The sequence below is a fragment of the Pan paniscus genome, chromosome 1, assembly GCF_029289425.2.
Source record: "Pan paniscus chromosome 1, NHGRI_mPanPan1-v2.0_pri, whole genome shotgun sequence".
Taxonomy (NCBI): Eukaryota; Metazoa; Chordata; class Mammalia; order Primates; family Hominidae; genus Pan; species Pan paniscus.
The window spans coordinates 222771935-222790751 of NC_073249.2; the positions used below are offsets into that span (position 1 = coordinate 222771935).

Sequence of the window (18817 nt, forward strand, 5' to 3'; positions counted from 1 at the left end):
CTTCAAAATACGCTACTCTAAGATCAAAGGTAGGTAGAATGGCTTTAAACCGGAGTAGGGGAACCCCGTTTTCTGAAATGGGAGGAAAGGAGGTAAGAATGGTTGTGAACACAGATAACCTTTTAGATTAAAATGCAGAAAGTATTCATAGTAGGAGATCATACCTTTTGGCTTCACTTTTGTTGAGTAAGTACGAGGCAAGGTTATCTGCTAAGAGTAAGAGAGGTGAGTTAGAAAAGGGAGCTTTGAGGAGAGTGACAAAGATTCGGAGAAACTTTGAGGGGAATGAAACAAGTAGCTGATTAAGGTCAAGAAAAGGGATAATTCAGTGAGCTGAGGGTTAAACTCCTGGCGTTGGCAAACTACACAGCTATGTGATTTTCTATAGTAGCCTTCAGGCCTCTGTATTAGTAGTAAACAAACTATAGCAGTGATCCAAGTGTGGACTTATATATACATGAAGGTAAATGAACAAGAGGGTGTAAGAAAGTAAGTTGGATCCAAGCATCTAGATCAAGCAGAAAAGGAAAGGGTCAAACAGATTAGGAGAAAATGTCCAGGATATCCTTTGGCTATTATAAATATTTACCGGTGGAGACAGATGTAAATTCAGAGTTTAGAGACCATATTTATATGACTTATGAAGCCACGACTGAAGACAGAGAAGTTGGGCAGTTAGGACTGAGGGTGGTATGTATAGTGGAAATGGATGATTAAAAAAAAAATCACCAAGATTGCTATGAAACGGAACTTTAGATAAAGAAGAGAAAACAAGCAAAAATTTTAAGTTTATGTGGTGGGGAGGGGAATGGAAGAAAAGAGAAACAGATATATACCATTAATATTTCATTGTGGCCTCCTTTCACATTGAAAACGAAAGCTTAAAAAGACTTTCAGAACAAAATTATGTCCTTTGCAGCAACATAGATGCAGCTAGAGGCCATCATCCTAAGCAAATTAACGCAAGAACAGAAAACCAAATACCACATGTTCTCACTTCTAAGTGGGAGCTAAATATTGGGTACTCACCAACATAAAGATGGCAAAAACATAAACTGGAGACTACTTGGGGGCAGGGGAGGGGAGAAGGGGGAAGGGTTGAAAAACTAATTATTGAGTACTACGCTCAGTACCTGGGTGACCGGATCATTTGTACCCCAAACCTCAGCTCCCACAATATACCCAGCACAAGTACCAAATCTAAAATAAAATAAAAGTTGAAAAAAAAAAAGACTTAAACTACACACACACACACACAAGTAGCTGGAGAATTCATTTACATCCAAGTAAACACAAATTCTGGCAAGATTATAGAGGATCCAAAAAGAAAGCAGAAGCAAAATGCAATTTCAAATAGCTTTGCAAATAAAATGGAAGGCGTATAGCTTCTTATTAAAAATGAGACTTAATACTTTCAGAATTGTACAGAGTCTTGACCTTAGGACTTAAGAGTGTACTCTGGAACTGATAAGTCTTATGACGGTATAGAGGGCTCAAAACATGAGTTAGTTAACAGTTGCTTTTAAAAAAGTGACTTCTGGGTTGAAAATTAGCTACTGTTAAAAAAAAAAAAGATGGCCATCAGCAGGACAGTTATTAAAGAATTAACTATAAAAGACACCTTTTTTGGATCATTTATTCACCCTTTTAATCATTTAACAAATATTTATTAGTGCCTAATATGTGCCAGGTCCAAGGGATAGAATGGCAAATGAGAGCATGAATGCTACTCTCAAGGAGTTTATAATCTATAGAGGAGATAAACAAGTAATTACAAAACAATGTGGTAGTGTTGTTACAGGGGAAGTAGGTGAGGGGTACTATGGCAGTAGGTATAGGGACATCTAGTCCAGTCTAGGGGAAGCTTCTTGGATGTTCAACTTCAGATCTGAAGGCTTAAAGAAGGGGAGGGATATGAGGAAAAGGCCCGGAAACAGAAAACACACTGTGTGGAAATCTGGAGGCACCATAGCATGGCCAGGTTAGGGAACTAAAAGAAGTTCAGGAAGTCTAAAGAATAAATTGGAGCCACAGCTGAAGAGAGAAGAGCCAGGGTCCCATCAATAAGGGACCGGAAAAGCCATGTAAAGGAGTTTGAACTTCATCCTGTGCCGTGGTGAGCAAGATTCAATACGTGACCTCTGATTTCAGATTTCATTTCAAATAAACCTTTCAGTTAATACAAAACAGAAAAAATGAGCAGGGAGGGGCGCAGGGGGCAATGGTGGTGTTTCCAAGGTAACCACACCTCTCTAGAGAGGTGCTTTTTATTAAACAAATATTCACTACAACTCTACTATGTGCCCGCAACTGATCTAGATGCTGGTGAATACAGGAGAGAACAAGACAGACAGTATCTTGGACTTCACGGACAGATAACAAACACATGAATATACAAATGAACCATAGTAATAAATGCCAAGAAGAAAATAAAACATGGAAATGAGAAAGAAGGCAGCCGAAATGGAAAGCTACTTTGGTTGTGGGCAGGGTGTCAGGTAAAACCTTCCTAAAGCGACATTTTTATTAATACCGAAAGGATGATAAAGTAGCCACATAAATATCTGAACAGAGAACATTCCATGCAAAGGAATCTTTGGGTCTTTCTTCCACATTTGTAAAAACCAGGTTTAACAATTAATTACTGCATGTGGATGCATGTGTGAAGTGAAAGTCTATGATTATAAGGCATACAAAATTAGAAAGCCACTTCCTTGGTTCAACGTATCAATTATATCCATGCTAAAAATCGTAGAGGCTGCAATGCAAAGCCAATTTTCTACAAACATTCTTATCTTTATTCTAAGTGAAAAGAAAAGCTAATTAAATATTGTTATTTTTCTCAAATTGGTACTAAGGCTAAAAATAACCCTGAGTTGTCACCAAGGGCACTGGGTAGTCTTAGAAAGGTTTTAAGCAGAAGAGTTACATGTCTAGGTTTTTTTACATTAATACATTTGAATACTATGCAGCCAATAAAAACAATACTTATGAAAACTATAGAAAAGGTGGTAAATTTTAAAAATGAAAAAACTATTGCATTAGAGTGGTAGGATTATGGATGGCTTTTCCTTCTTTCTTATTTTCTTAAATATTGTAAACAAGTTTTTGAAGAGAAAAGGACAATGCTCCGCTCTACGGAGACGAGTATTAGGATGAAGCAATACAAAAACTGAATCAAAGAACACAAATTTAGTTCACTTTAAGCCCCAAAAGGTAACTGTTTCTGTTATTTGCCGTTTGAGAGAAAGAACAAGTAAAAACAACCACACACACACAAAATCTTTATTGGAAAGATGAGGGGAAGAAGGTCAACAGGCAGTCTGAGCTTCACAAATATTGGCCAACAATTATTTATTGAATGCCTGCACTTGGAAGTGGGGATACAGCTATGAACAAGGCAGGATCTCAAAAAACAAAATCAGAAACACACACATAAATGATGCCAGTGCTATGATGAATGCTAGGAAGAAACAATAATTAACAATAGATTACATGGTAAAAGCAAGAGGCTAACTAGACGAAACTTCTATTGAGCAGAGACAGTGTCTTACATGTTTTTACGCTCAGAGCTTTATATAATGGTCGATAAATGTTTGTTGACTGTACAAACAAATGAAGGTGGCCAATGGAGAAGACATGAGGGTCAGAAAAACATCCGGAAAAGGTGGGTAACTAAGCAGAGGATAAAGGACGAGGTGTCAGTGCAAAAACGAAACCTTATACTTTCAAGCATAGGTATTACCTTATACTGATACTTTGAAGCAGCAAATTTCTCCACACCCGGATTCAGGATTTGACATCTAACAGCAAAGCCTGCACTGACGTGTCCTCAGTATCCAGTATTGGCGCGCCGCACACCCCGCGCCCAGAACCACACAGGCTTCCCCAGTCCAGGATCAGTGGCGCAGCCCGGAAGCTTCGAGGAGCTCCTAGAACCGCCGCCTTAGCTGGCGGCGCCGGCTCTTAGCCTGGAGGTCGGCGGACCGCTTCCAAAAGTGGACCGAAATTCCGGGGATGGATGCCGGGTGGGGACGCGGACGGCCGCAGGCCAGCCTCCTGACAGCCGGGGCTGAGGGAACCGGCCGCAGCAAATCGCACACCCTCTCTGGGTGCCAGAGTGACCGGCGCAGGCCGCGTAAGAGAGGAGCAAGACCCCGGACCAGCCCGCACCGCGGAGGACCGGAGAGGGCGATTAGGTAAAGGGAGGAGGACGGGTGTCGGGGCGGGAGGCGGTGACTCACCTGGGAGGTAATCATGATGCTGGAGTCGATCAGGAAACTCATGGCGAAGTGTAAGGAAGGCTCCTGCCTCCACTTCCCACTCCCGGAGGCCACAGCAGGCTGGGGCCACAGGCCCCCTCACACTGTCTGCCTTCTCCCAGGTGCTGCAGCCGGGACTGCGGCTCTCCAGCCCGACGCCATCAAGCTGCGCCCCAGTCAGCCAATCAGCGGCTACATCCACAGCCCCGCCTCGGGCTCGGGGTGGGTGGGGCGGACGCTAGGCTTCCGCCGCGGAGGCCCCAGGGGCGGGGCTTATTAGGGGCGGTGCTAAAAGCAGCAATGCAAGGTAGCGTTAACGTTTCTGAGGCTGAAGGAGGTAGGGCCTGAGAGCTAAGTGGTAATTCCGTTTTGTAATGATCATAAGATAATAATGGTAATTATAGTAAGTCGGGCACTGTGTCCTAAATGTTATAACTTTTACGCTGTCTGTAGCAATTTAGTGATAATATTGTACTGCATATCAGTCAGGCCACAGGTGGAGTACTGCACTCCATGTACCACACATTGAAGAGATTTTACAGGCCGGGCCGGCTCACGCCTGTAATCCCAGCACCTGGGGAGACCAAGGCGGGCGGATCACCTGAGGTCGCAAGTTCAAAACCAGCCTGACAAGCATCGAGAAACCCTGTCTCTACTAAAAATACAAAATTAGCCGGGCGTGGTGGTGCATGCCTGTAATCCCAACTACTAGGGAGGCTGAGGCAGGAGAATCGCTTGAACCCGGGAGGGGAGGTTGCGGTGAGCCGAGATCGCGCCATTGCACTCCAGCCTGGGCAACAAGAGCGAAACTCCATCTCAAAAAAAAAAAAAAAAAAAAAGAAAAGAAAAAAGAAGAGAGAGATTATACAGAGACATATTGGAGCTCGCTCAAATGTGAGCCACCAGATAAGGGCTGCTGGAAGGAGGCGAAGAAAGATGACTCAGAACATGACATCTGTCTTCATGTGAAAGAATGGGTAGAACTGATGTGGCGCTACGAATTATCTGTAGGGCAAAGGACTGGAAGTTAAATGAAGATAGATTTTAATTCAAAACAAGGATCAGTTCTTTAAGAGTCTGAAGAAGGGTTATTTTAGGAAGTAGCTGCCTCTGCCCCCTTCCCACCTGTTGCAGTGGATCAAATATACACTGAATCACTACCTCATTCATTCAACACTCATTTCGTGAAGGCTTAACGCATTGCTGTGGGGCTTACTCTGCCGCCGACCTGGGGCCTAGCTAGGCTTTGTAGTCTATATAGTCTCATAGTCCTGCAAACTGGCTCCAGCCCAGGAAATCACCCTGTGTAGGAGTGGCTGCAGTCAAGACGCAGGAAGACAATCCTGAGGGGACCTGACATCCAGCATCTGAGTTCAGACTACTATAGTTTGAATAAGTGACCTGCAGATTCATTACACACAAGGGAACATGTCTTCCTTTTGTTGGATTGAACTCTGTGATACCAAGCAGTCAAAACTGCCTGTCAGATGTCCAATCCCTGATCCAGAATTTCAAGGAGCTGTGGAGGCAGCTGTACAATGGGAGTGTCATAAACCAGAGAACTTTGTGTCCAGGCTATATCTATTAGGTAAGCAGGTAGATTCCCACATAACAGCACCTAACTGACATTCAAGAGTGTGTAGAGTGCAGAGTGCTGAAAGAGACTATCAAGGCAAGCAGTTTACCTTGGTGGCTTACTGGGGTGCACAGTGGGGATCAGAATAGCAGTAACGAGGAATAGCAGAGAAAGGTGTGCAATACCTGCTGGCCTAAGGCCTATGCAAAGCTTTGGGTGACACTATTCAGAATTCTCCCTACTGTACCACTTGTGTCCAGGTAAAGGACAGGCCTAGGTGATTCAAGCGACTGCTTTATCCCCTGATTTTGATTGAGGAATGTCTTTGGAAACCTTTGCACTGCATTTAGTATCCAATTGACTCTCCTTTCAAAGCAAGTCTCTACTGCTGGTGGTGGACTCTGACACTAAAATGGCTTGTCCTCCCATCTCTACCGCTGGTAATATTCTCCCGATCCACTCTAGCTGCTGCCATCCTCTTAGAATAGTGGGATCTTTTGGTTCTGCCTCCATGGACAGTCACACCATCTGGGCTCTGAGTCCCCAGTTTGTGCTTTTTCCAAGGGAGCTTTTCAAAATATGTCATGTTCATAACTAGTAGCCATTGTTTGCCACTCATCCAGAGATTGACAGCCAGTCCCATAGATGTGCTACAAAGAGTCGACTGACAAGATGATCAGTCTGTGTCCTTTGGATGAGTGTTTGCTCACACCACTTTACTGTCCTTTTTCATAGCAACTGCAGTGTTCATACCTACGGTACTCTCACACTTCCCAGCACCATCCACATACTGACAGCTAACTACTTCATCCCCTTCCTCCAAATTAATGCAAAGGACTGGGCCCAGGAGTTGACACTAACATTAGATCCCTGGGAAACACCCTAGTACCTCTTCTCCGTGCACATACATAGCACCTGCCCATGCCAGTGGCTGGATGATCTCTGTTAGGGATTTTCTTTTGAAACTTTTTACTTATTGTGACATAGTTGTAGATTCACATGCAGTTGTAAGTCTGGGATCGTTTGAGACATATGGTATCACCAATTCCGTGGCATCCTACTCCAGCTGTCTCCCTTCATGGATAGACAACCTATCTTGTAGTTTTGCCCACTGTGCCAGGTTCACTGAGTCTCTGAACTCCCCTGTGTGCCCCACTAAGTCACCAGTGTAAGCTGGACAGGAAACCCCAAGTATTCAGAGGAAAAGTGTTTATTTCCCAATGGTCCCATGGGCAGTATCTATGCTTGATACCTAGAAAATATATAAGTGCAGTTTTCTCAAAGTGTGGTTCTCTCATGACTTGGGGAGCTTATTTAAAATGTAGATTCATAAGTCCTAATGTAGACCAGTGGACTTGGGATTTCTGAAAGTGACTCCCAGGAGGAATCTAGGAGTCAATTAATTAATAAGTAAAAATTATATATATTTATCATGCATAAAATGATATCTTGAAATATGTATACATTGTGGAATGGCTAAAGCAAGGTAATTAGCATATGTATTACTTCAGATATTTATTTTTGTGGTGAGAATACTTAAAATCTACTCTCAGAGATTTTCAAAAATGCAATACATTTTTATTAGTTACAGTCACCATATTGTACAATAGATCTCTTGAACTTACTCCTCTTATCTAACTGAAATTTTGTATCCTTTGACCAACATCTCTCCAACCCCACCCGACTATCCCCCCCCAGCCCCTGGTAATCACCACTCTACTCTCTGCTTTTGTGAGTTCAATTTTTTTTAAAGAAGGAATCTGCATTTGTAACGGCATCCCAGGAGATTCTTATGCATACTGACTGGGGACTGGTTGTGAGACTCTGCTCCCCATCTCAAAACTTTCCTAGAGTGAGTTAGCGCCTTCACACTAGGAAAATGCCAGCTCCGATTTGTCTAGAGAAAGGGGACTGAGGGCCAGAGTGGTGCTAGCTTTGCTCTTTGCTTTTTTCCACTCCCGCACCCTTTCTCTAGATATGCTCACTCTATAGCCTCAGGAAGCCTAAAGATCTTTTCCAATCACTTGCGCTTTGGCTCAAGAATTCCCCTTCATCTTCCTTGAGTCTACTTTGAACCTCTTCCCTAGTTGGTTCTCACTTTTCCAGACCTTCTTGGAGGTGCATTCCAGTCCTTTCCTCTTATACAATCTCATTTTGGATATATTGACCTTGGTGCTGACTTGGTATGCACCGCCCTGTCCAGGGCCTTGACTGGTTCATATGAGTTAGAGTCAACTCTGTATCAAGTGCTTGGTTGTTCTTGAGGTCGTGTTCCTGAGGAAAGAAGATTAAATAGTTGTGTGGTTTTATGCAAGTTACTAAACTCTCTGTACTTCAGTTTCCTCGTCTAAAAAATAGAGATAGTAATAGTATCTTATCTCATAAGGTTATTATGAACATTAAGTAATATACATAAAGCCCTCAGGAAAATAAGCACTTTATAGTAAGTATGCAACAATTTTTACCCATTATTATTATTATGAGTTTACATTCAGTTTTCCTTCATCATTAGTTTCAATGTATATTTATTTATTAATATTTATAAATGTATATTTAAAAGTTTTGGTTGTCAATTATTCAAATTATACTGAAAAGACTGATGATCGTAGAGCTCTCAAATTTGGAAAGATTCAGTGGCATTATTTGAAATATATAACACCAACTTTTTCCATTTATTAAAACTAATTTTGGGATTCTCTGTTGATATAATTATCATGCAGAATGAATTTGATCCATATATTTTGTGAACAAAGGGGAAGAATATGTAGAGATTAAATTTAAAATGGAATATATTAGTTGAAGTTCAAAGTAAAGGATGTTCATATTCTTATTGTATGAACTGTTCCAAACTTCTGGTCCCCTGCTGTCTGTGCTCAGGCAGAGCAGAAAGCTCTCCCTACTGCCCCACCACTTCTTGCTCCAGGACTGACCTCTTCTTGGGATAACTACCAGCAGGGACATTTGCTTATTTTAAAGAAGTCCCCATCTTTACCACTGGATTGAGATTTGCCACCATAATGTTAAGACAGTTGCAAAGGAGTACAACACTGGCATATTTCCAAAGTCTGGGATATTCATTCTTATTCTTGGTTAACGTGATGCATACCCACACCAATGCACATATACCTTTTGATTTTCCCAAAATTGGATCACAATTTTGGATTCCCAAAATTGGAGGAGTGCTATGGACTCCTAGTGATCCAATATTGAAAAAAGGGATCCTGTTTGTGTACCCGCAAAATGCATATGTTGAAGCCCTGGTTCCCGATGTGATAGTATTTGGAGGAGGGCCTTTGGGAGCTGATTAGATTTAGACGAGGTCATGAGAGTGAAGCCCCATGATGGGATTTGTGCCCTTCCAAGGAGATGAAGGAACCAGCACGCTCTCTTTCTGACAGGTGAGTATATGGTGAGAAGGCAGCTGTCTGTGAACCAGAAGGAGGGCCCTCACCAAGAAGTGACCATGCTGGCACCCTGATCTTGGACTTCTGGCATCTGGAACTGTGAGAAATAAATGGCTGTTAAATATATACACCTACTATGCACCCAAAAAACTTAAGAATAAAAAAATTTAAAAACTTTGTTGTTTAAGCCACCTAATGTTCGGTATCTTGTTATAATAGCATGAACTAAGACAATGAGTATACTATGTTGTTATATATTTTTCATTATATTTCATTTTAGAAATATTTTATGGGGCTGGGCATGGTGGCTCACGCCTATAGTCCCGGCACTTTGGGAGGCCGAGATGGGCGGATCACTTCAGGTCAGGAGTTTGAGACCAGCCTGGCCAACATGGTGAAACCCCGTCTCTACTAAAAATACAAAAATTAGCTGGGCATGGTGGCACATGCCTGTAATCCCACCTACTCAGGAAGCTGAGGCAGGAGAATCACTTGAACCTGGTAGGCGGAGGTTTCAGTGAGCTGAGATTGTGCCACCACACTCCAGCCTGGGTGACAGAGTGAGACTTCATCTCAAAAAAAAAAAAAAAAAGAAATATTTTATAGTATTATAGGCCAGGCATGGTGGCTAAAACTTGTAATCCCAGCATTTTGGGAGTCCGAGGTGAGAGGATCACTTGAGCCCAGGAGTTTGAAACCAACCCGGGTTACATTGGGAGATCCTGTCTCTACCAAAAAAAAAAAAAAAATTAGCCAGGCATGGTGGTGCGCACCTGTAATCCCAGCTACTCTGGAGGCTGAAGTGTGGGGATTGCTTGAGCCTAGGAGGTTGAGGCTGTAAGAATCTGTGATTGTACCACCGCATTCCCGCCTGGGCAACAGAGTGAGACCCTGTCTCAAAAAAATGTATATTATGAATATTTTCTTGTGCCAAATACTTTATAACATTTTTATTGACTCAATAACATTCCATCATATGGTTATGTCATTTGTAACTTAACCAATCTACCTTTTGGATTTTTTTTAGTGGTGTTTACTATAATAAAATAATACGATGGTGAAGAATTTGGCCCACAAGAAACACTTATTCAAGCCTACAATTTTCCCTGGGCAAGGGAAGGTCACCGTGTCTATGTCCCAGCAAATTCTGAGGACACACATCAAGCTCCTGCAAGCTTGGCTACTGTGGCAGCCAGAGGTGAGCCTGTGAACTTCTGCAGACTAATAGGCCACTAATGACTAGTGACAAAGAGGTCAGGCCTCCCTCCCAGCAAGTGCTTCCCAGAAAGTCTCAGAGGTTTTCCTTGAGCCCCTCACTTGGAGGGGAATGAGAGAAGGGGATGAGAAACACCACAGCTCTTTCTTCTAGTCTGACAACTCTCTTCAAACACTGCTCCTATCAGTTAACCCTTATCTTTCTCTTAAATAACCCAGAGGTGGATTGTGAGCTAGGAGTTGCAAGACCATTTAGGGGCTACTTTTTTTTTTTTAAGGAATTCTAGATTGTGCTTTGTACCACTTTTTAGAAAGTGTAGACATTGAGCATTTATTGTCCTTGGTTATGTAGCCTTACTGAAACTCCAAGACATAGGAAGTATTTTGTTTAACATTTCATTACATATCCATTAAATCAGACTTGTAAATTACATTTAGGTCCTCTCTATTTTTGTCTTCTATCAATTCGTCAAGGACTGAAGTCTTTTATTGCTACTATTTTTCTGTCCATATCTCCATTTTTTCTGAGAGCTTCATACAGTCCAGTGCCTTATTTTTCAGTGCAAAATGATTCATAGTGTGTCTTTGTTGCATATTATATTTTATATTAATAAAGACCAATATTTTGGTTTGGTTTAATGATTCTGCTCTTGTATTTTCTGTGTTTGGTCTTTATTTTTGCCTTTTTTCTGTTTTTTCTTCTTTTTGCTATATGGATTTTGTAGTCCTTGTTTCTTGTTTTGTTTCCTAGTAATCTGGAAGGCATGCATTTTGTTTTAAAATAACACACACAACTTTATATTTTTTTATTACTAACATAGAGAATAAAATAGTATCTTTGTACGTTGAGAATACCAGGACACTTCTACTTTCTCACATTTCTCCTTCTTTGTTACTCCCTTCATCCCAGACAATACCCAAGTTTATGTTGGTGTAATCTGGGATTTTAAACCTTACTTTAAAAATATATTTTTGTTAAGGATTATTTATGATATTTGTATTCTGTGTTGTAACTATACTTAAAATAGTTACATTTAATTCATTTTATGCTTAAATGTCTTCAGTATTCATCATCAGCCTCTTTCATACTTTGCCTTTTTGATTTCTTCTTTTTTTTTTTTTTCCTGAGACAGCATCTCACTTTGTTGTTCAGGCTGGAGTGCAGTGGCATGATCACAGCTCACTGTAGTTCCTGGGCTCAAGTGATCCTCCCACCTCAGCTTCTCAAGTAGCTGGGACTATAGGCGTGCGCCATCATGCCTGGCTAATTTTTAAATTTTCATAGGGACAGGGTCTCACAATGTGCCCAGGCTAGTCTCAAACTCCTGGACTCAAGTGGTCTTCCCACCTTTGCCTCTCAAAATGTTGAGATTACAGGTATAAGCCACTATGCCTGGCCTTGAATTCTTTTAAAAAATATTTCTCTTGGGTGGACGCGGTGGCTAATACCTGTAATCCCAGCAGTTTGGGAGGCTGAGGCGGGTGTCTCACCCGAGGTCAGGAGTTCGAGACCAGCCTGGCCAACATGGTGAAACCCTGTCTCTACTAATAATACAAAAATTAGCCAGGCATGGTGGCGCACGCCTCTAATCCCAGCTACTCGTGAGGCTGAGGCATGAGAATTGGTTGAACCTGGGAGGTGGTGGTTGAATGAGCCAAGATAGCACCATTGCATTCTAGCCTGGGCAACAAGAGTGAAAGTCCATCTCAAAAAACAAAAAACAAAACAAAACAAAACAACAACAACAAAAAACAAAAAATATTTCTCTCTTGGCTTGAGTGGGTTATGAAATAAATTTTTCTTTAAAAAAGGGTTTGCAGGTATTTTGAGCTTTTGCATAATTGAGAGTGCCTTTCAATTGGCATCACACATGAATGAAATTTGGCTTGTTGTGGAGTTTTCAGCTGAAGTTTTTCATCTGCAATATTCTGTGGATAATCTTTTCTGAAATTTAATGTGTTATGCAGAAGTATGATGCCAGCCTGATTTTTTTTCCTTTGTAAGTAACTTGATAAACACTCTTTTCATCCACAGTTGGCACTGGAAGGACAAGCGCCACCCTGAGAGGGTTGGCTGAAACTGAGAGTTTTTGGTTCCTTATGCTCACTCCAGCTTCCTTTTCCTTTTGAGCTATTATTCATCCCTATGACCAACAGTGGCCTCTGAGGGAGAGGAGGAATCTCTCTCCTTTACCCTCCAGACCATATAAACCCTTTTCTTAAATCTCTATCAAAGCTGAGTCTAAAGTGCATTTTTATTGTCTTTCCTCCAATAAGACTAGGCTGGGCGTGGTGGCTCCTGCCTGTAACCCCAACACTTTGGGAAGCCGAGGTGGGTGGATCACGAGGTCAGGAGTCTGAGACCAGCCTGGCCAACATAGTGAAACCCCGTCTCTGCTAAAAATACAAAAATTAGCCAGGCGTGGTGGCATGCGCCTGTAGTATCAGCTACTCTGGAGGCTGAGGCAGGAGAATTGCTTGAACTCGGGAGGTGGAGATTGCAGTGAGCTGAGATTGTGTCACTGGACTCCAGCATGGGTGACAGAGCAAGACTGTCTCAATAATTATAATAATAATAATAATAAGGCTATGCTAAATTACGGTAATCATATCACATATAATAATAATTATGAAGGTGATGATAGCTAATATTTGTGGAGTGCTTATTATGTGCCAGGTACTGTTTTAAGATCTTGACTTGTATTAACTCATTAACTCCCCAACTTAGTTCCTAGCTTGCCTCCATATGGCAGATGCCATTATCCCTTCTTTTTTTGGAAGTACTAGTGAGCATATTATGACTCTTTGGATTGCAGGCTCAAGAGAATGAGGCTCAGAGAAAGGAATTCCCTCTTGTTCCTGTTTAAGGCCCACCTTCCAAATTCTCTTTTCTCATCTTAGAATCTTTCTCTTTTCAGCAGTTGACATTTGAAATATCTATTATCTTCAAGGAAGCCTCACCTCCTATTGAGAGAGGTATGATCCTACTCTCTGTTCACAAGCAGACAAGAATGTGAAAACATAGTTGTTAAACAGTGGTACAAAAACCATCGCAGGGGTTGTTCCATTACATTTCTAAATTATAGAATTATGTCTTTATACTTGCAAATCAAAATTTATCTAGATTTTTTCTGGTGCATGATGAGTCCCTTCCAATTTGCAATGTCAGGTCTTTTATCAGCTCAAGAAAATTTCCTTCTATTGTATCTTTAGAGCTTATGGTTCACTTGTCCTGACTTTTCTTCAGGAGCATTGATATCTATGTATTGGATTTTTATTGTCTTTCCTCCATATCTGTTATTTCTTCTTGGATAATTTTCATCTCTTTGTCCTTTCTTTTGGCATTTGGGAGAATTTCTGATATTGATTCTTTACAAAATTGATTTGGTATTATGTATTGCTAATTCTGCTCTTTATTCTTAAATTCTGCTGTGGCACTGTTTCTTAACTCTGCCAGCTCCTTTTACAATTCAGTCTAGTACCTTATTATCTTGTGTTTCATCTATTGTTTTATAGAGTCCATGTTTTCTTTAACCTTTTTTTTGAGAGTACAAAACAGATTTTAAATAATTTTTATTTTTAAGTAAAGATTTTTTGAAATTATGCTATTCTTTTACTTTTGGTCTTAATTGTTTTCTTCTCATGTCTCTGAAACCTTCCAGAGACTCCAGGTTATTCTCTGTCTAGTTGTTGTTATTTTCCCTATCTATTACTTATCTATAAAACTGAGAATCTCATCCATCCCAGAATACGTATAGGACCTGACTAGACACAATAAAATTATGTCAACAGAATTAATAAAAATGTAAAGAAGAATCCTCTTTGACTATTGGATAAGTAAATTTCTAAAAAATATTTAAAGGAAGACAAGTAATCTATAATTCAAGAAAAATATAGAGTTGTCCTAGAATTTAGTGCCTTAGGCTGAAGCAATTATGAAAAAAAAAAAAACTGGAGAAAGTTGACCTTCTGATGTGAGAGATCATAGAGAGATGAACAATTGTAATATCATAACGACATTCCCTGTCATAATGTCTGCCTTATAGATATCATTGAGTTTTTTAATTGTTAAGTTATATTCCACTGGCTCAGGTCACTTGTGTTTATCTAATCTCATCATTTTCTGTTGGTTACATTGATCTAACTCAATTTTGGAGGTACCTCATTGTTTCTTCCATCTACCGATCTGGCTAGTTTAAAGATGAAAACTGCAGCAGATGAGAAAGAAAAATACAACGTGAAAATTTGGCTGAATTAGAAACACTAAACAGTTTTCAGGAAAGCTTAGTGTCAGAGAGAAACAGACACTGGAGGAAAAGAAAAAAAGAGGACACAAAAACTGTCCTGGCCGAAGGGGTCATGACCACACATTATCCTCAGATGACGGCTTCTAATTTTTTCTTCTGCTTGATCAATTCTACAAAGACAAAAAAGTATAATAAAAAAGTTTTAAATTTCAAAGTTTGAAATGATATTAAAGTGGCACACAGTTTCCTTGGGAAAATCAAGTGAGAACCACAAACTCTGAGACTAATTCCAGCAAAAGTATGTAAATCAGTTTGATCTAATGGTACACGGTTAGCTTTGAAGGCCAAAAGGAACTGGTATCTAATTCTTATTCCTCTCCTCACTAGTTTTGTGACTTAGGGAAATTTTGCAATCTTTCTGAGTTTGTTTTCTCATCAGGAGCAGGATAATACCTAAGTAACAGCATAGTTCATAGATTTTTTTTTTTTTGAGATGGAGTCTCGCTCTGTCACCCAGGCTGGAGTGCAGTGGCTCAATCTCGGCTCACTGCAAGCTCTGCCTCCTGGGTTCACGCCATTCTCCTGCCTCAGCCTCCTGAGTAGCTGGGACTACAGGCGCCTGCCACCACACCCAGCTAATTTTTTGTATTTTTAGTAGAGATGGGGTTTCACCGTGTTAGCCAGGATGGTCTCGATCTCCTGACCTCATGATCCACCCGCCTCGGCCTCCCGAAGTGCTGGGATTACAGGCGTGAGCCACCGCGTCTGGCCAGTTCATAGATTTAAATATGATTGCATGGCAGTGGACATGAACCATAATTGTTAAGAATATATTTACACTGAGCTCTCCTTTATCCATTAAAATTGTAGACAAACAACAATTGACAAAGAATAGACAAAATGTTCTAACATAAATATTCTTCCTTTGTTTCTAGAAAGAAGTCACACATACAGTAAAAATAGAGAGAACCTAGTTCATTTTGAACAATCGTCCCCAAACCCTGAAACAGGTCTACTTTCTAACACCAGAGATGTCTTGAATGAGTCCCACCCCTGCAGTCCCCTCTCTCTGGAATAGACTGAGGAAGTTTGCTCCAGCCTTAGAACAGCATGGGCTGGCAAGCGTTCTCAGAGAGGCTCTCGACTTCAACTCTAAAGGCCCTGAGAAATATGTGCAACTGGGTCGGGTTAAGGCCAAGCTGAACCATATGACCAGGGCTCTCACCGGCGCCAAAGTCAGTGGAAGGATATCAGTCCCCAGAGCTCTGTCACAGGCCATGGCATGCTCCATGGAGGGGTGGTGAGCATATGAATAACAATCAGGAGAAACATCGGTAATGGACAAGAGGCATAAATAAACAATGTCCGCCCTCCAGTAAAACCCAGGAAAGTTCTCATTCAAAAAACTATGTCTTGAAGAAAACATAGGTACAAATCTTTGTGACTTTGGATTAGACATTTTTTAAGTAGGCACAAACAACCCAAAAATAGATAAATGGACTTCACTAAAATAAAAAACTTATATGCTTCAAAGGATAATGTCAAGGAAGTGAAGAGATAATCCACATAATGGGAGAACTATTTCCAAATTATATATTTGACATGGGTCTAGTACCTAGAGTATATAAGGAATTCATATAACTGAGCAATAAACGACAAACAACCAAATTTAACAATGGGAAAAAATCTGTGAGTAGAGGTTTCTCTAAAGCAAACACACAAATGGCCAAGAAGCACATGCAAAGATGTTCGATGTTTTTCATCATTAGGAAAATGTAAATTTAAATCAAAATGAGATACCACTTCACACCCACTAGTATGACTTAAGAAAAAATAAAGACAACACATGTTTGGAAAGTTATGGAGAATATGGAATTCTCATATATTACTAGTGGGAATGTAAAATGGCATAGCCACTGAAGTTGGTAAACAGCGTGTAAGTTCCTCAAAAAGTTAAACATAAAAGAAAGTTAAACATAAAGTGACATGATGCAGCAATTGCACTCCTAGGTTTATAACCAAGAAAATGAAAAACAGATGTTCACTCAAAAACATGTACAAAGCTGTTCATAGCAGCATTATTCATAATAGTTAAAAAGTGGAAACATCTTAAACCACCATCAGTTGATGAATAAATAAAATGTGGTATACTCATATGGTGGAATATCATTTGGCCATAAAAAAGTTGAAGTATTGATGCAGGCTAAAAAGGATGAAACTTGAGAACAAAATGCTGAGAAGCAGATGCAAAATGCCACACTTTGTTATCCCATATAGAGGAAGTGCCCAGAACAATTACATTTTTATATAGAGAAAGTAGATTAGTGGTTGTCAGAGACTGCAAGAAGGGGGGAATTGGAGAGTGACTGCCCATAGGTACAGGCATGCTTTTTGGCATTATGAAAATATTCTGGAATTAGGTAGTGGTGATGGTTGCAGAACTTTTGGAATATGGTAAAAGACACTGAAATATATGCTTAAAATGGTGATTTTTGTGATATATGAATTATACTATAGAAATAATAATAACAGTAATAAAGCAAGGTGTCTTTCCACATCTCCATGCCTTGTATTTTCATTAAAAAAAAAAAAAAAAAAAAGCATTTCAGGGCCAGGCTCAGTGGTTTACTCCTGTAATCCCAGCACTTTTGGAGGCCTAGGTGGGAGGATCGCTTGAGGCCAGAAGTTCAAAACCAGCCTGAGCAACATAGCAAGACCTTGTCTCCATGAGAAATAAAAAATTAGCCAGAAATGGTGATGTGTGCCTAGAGTTCCAACTACTTGGAAAGCTGAGGCAGGAGGATCGCTTGAGCCTAGGAGTTCAAGGTTGCAGTGATCTATAATCACCACTGCACTCCAGCCTGGGTGACAGAACAAGACCCTGTCTCAAAAAAAAAAAAAAAAAAAAAAAAAAAAAAAAAAAAGGCATCTCACTTTAATAGTAAGAGGCCAGAATATGATGCTGGCAGCATGTTGTGAGGAAATGTATTAGATGAAAGAAGTTAAATTCCAGTTCTCCTCTTTTCAGAAATGACTTATAGGGGAGAGAAACACGTACTTGGAAAGAATTGACCCAGCTGAATTGGAAAATGTGGGAAGGAGATGGGGAAGAGGCTGCTCCACCTGAGATCCGGCTCCAGGACTTACAGCAAGGGGAACTTGGGCAAGTTACAGACTCTCTATGTCTCAGTTTCTTCATCAGCAAAACAGAACGAATCATCCCATAAACTGTAAGGTCGTGGTATCAGCGGGTCCCCAAACTGACTGCACATCTGAGTCATGTTAACAAACACATTCCAGGCCTCACCTGGGCCCTCTGAATCAGAATCCCTGCAAGGAGGACGATGAACTTGTATTTGCACTGACTTTCCCAGCTGTTTCTTACTCTGATCAACTTGGGGGTAGGACCCATTGAGCTGCATCACATCATTCCAAAGCCAAAACACAACAGCAGGACAAGAATATTTTCAAGGCAGTCTCTAAAGCAGAGGAGAAACTGTTGAGGGAACCTAGAAGTAAAGGAGATCTGGCTTGCTGGGCTCCATTTGAACTTTGAGTACAACAGAGACATGAGCCCTTTGGGACACATACCTGAGGTAGTGACAGTCCAACTTTGGAAGAGTGGAAGCCCTGGTTTCAAATTCAAGCATGCTTTGAGTAGAAATTAAATTTACCTCTTTTTGCACAGCAACATGGCCAATCTTTCCTAAGCTGCTCAGCTTACAAGAAAAGGAATCATACTGCTAAGAATTCAAACTTCAGCAGTCATAGGTAAGTAAGGAAGTCTTATAAACCTATTCTAGCCACCTAACCAGAAACCCGAAATTTAGCAGGTTCTTTCACTTTCAGGACAGTTGTGTTCACTAGATCAGAGGCATTGAGACATGAAGAACAGACCCTTAAAAAGGGAAAGTGTTCCTTTCAGTTTGAGGACATCACTGGAACATTAGGGAAGTAGGAACACAGCTGCTCACTCTACAGTATGGGTTGCCTTTGTGTCTGGAATGTGTCTGACGTCCTGATCCCTGTGCACATTTCAGGGAGCCTTGGGAGGACCCCGAATCACTGATGGAATTGGACAGTGCATGGAGATGGCTCAGCAGGATGAGGGTA

At 40.8% G+C, this 18817-nt stretch overlaps 1 protein-coding gene across 9 annotated transcripts in view; it reads left to right on the top strand.

Annotated features, from left to right (window-relative positions):
• The first annotated feature begins 244 nt into the window (after window positions 1–244).
• The window catches only part of LOC100973443 (neuroblastoma breakpoint family member 15), a 39706-nt gene continuing 21133 nt past the window's right edge, over window positions 245–18817 (top strand). Inside the window, exons 1-4 of one of the 9 annotated variants that reach the window (XM_063602031.1) lie at window positions 4543–4599; window positions 10270–10440; window positions 17733–18475; window positions 18745–18814. The gene's annotated coding sequence lies outside the window, so the exon portion shown is untranslated. Of the gene's footprint in view, window positions 4200–4523; window positions 5851–10269; window positions 10441–15599; window positions 18476–18553; window positions 18815–18817 lie in introns of those variants that run through there. The other 8 variants (XM_055098818.2, XM_055098821.2, XM_055098815.2 and 5 more) reach the window with 8 other exon arrangements.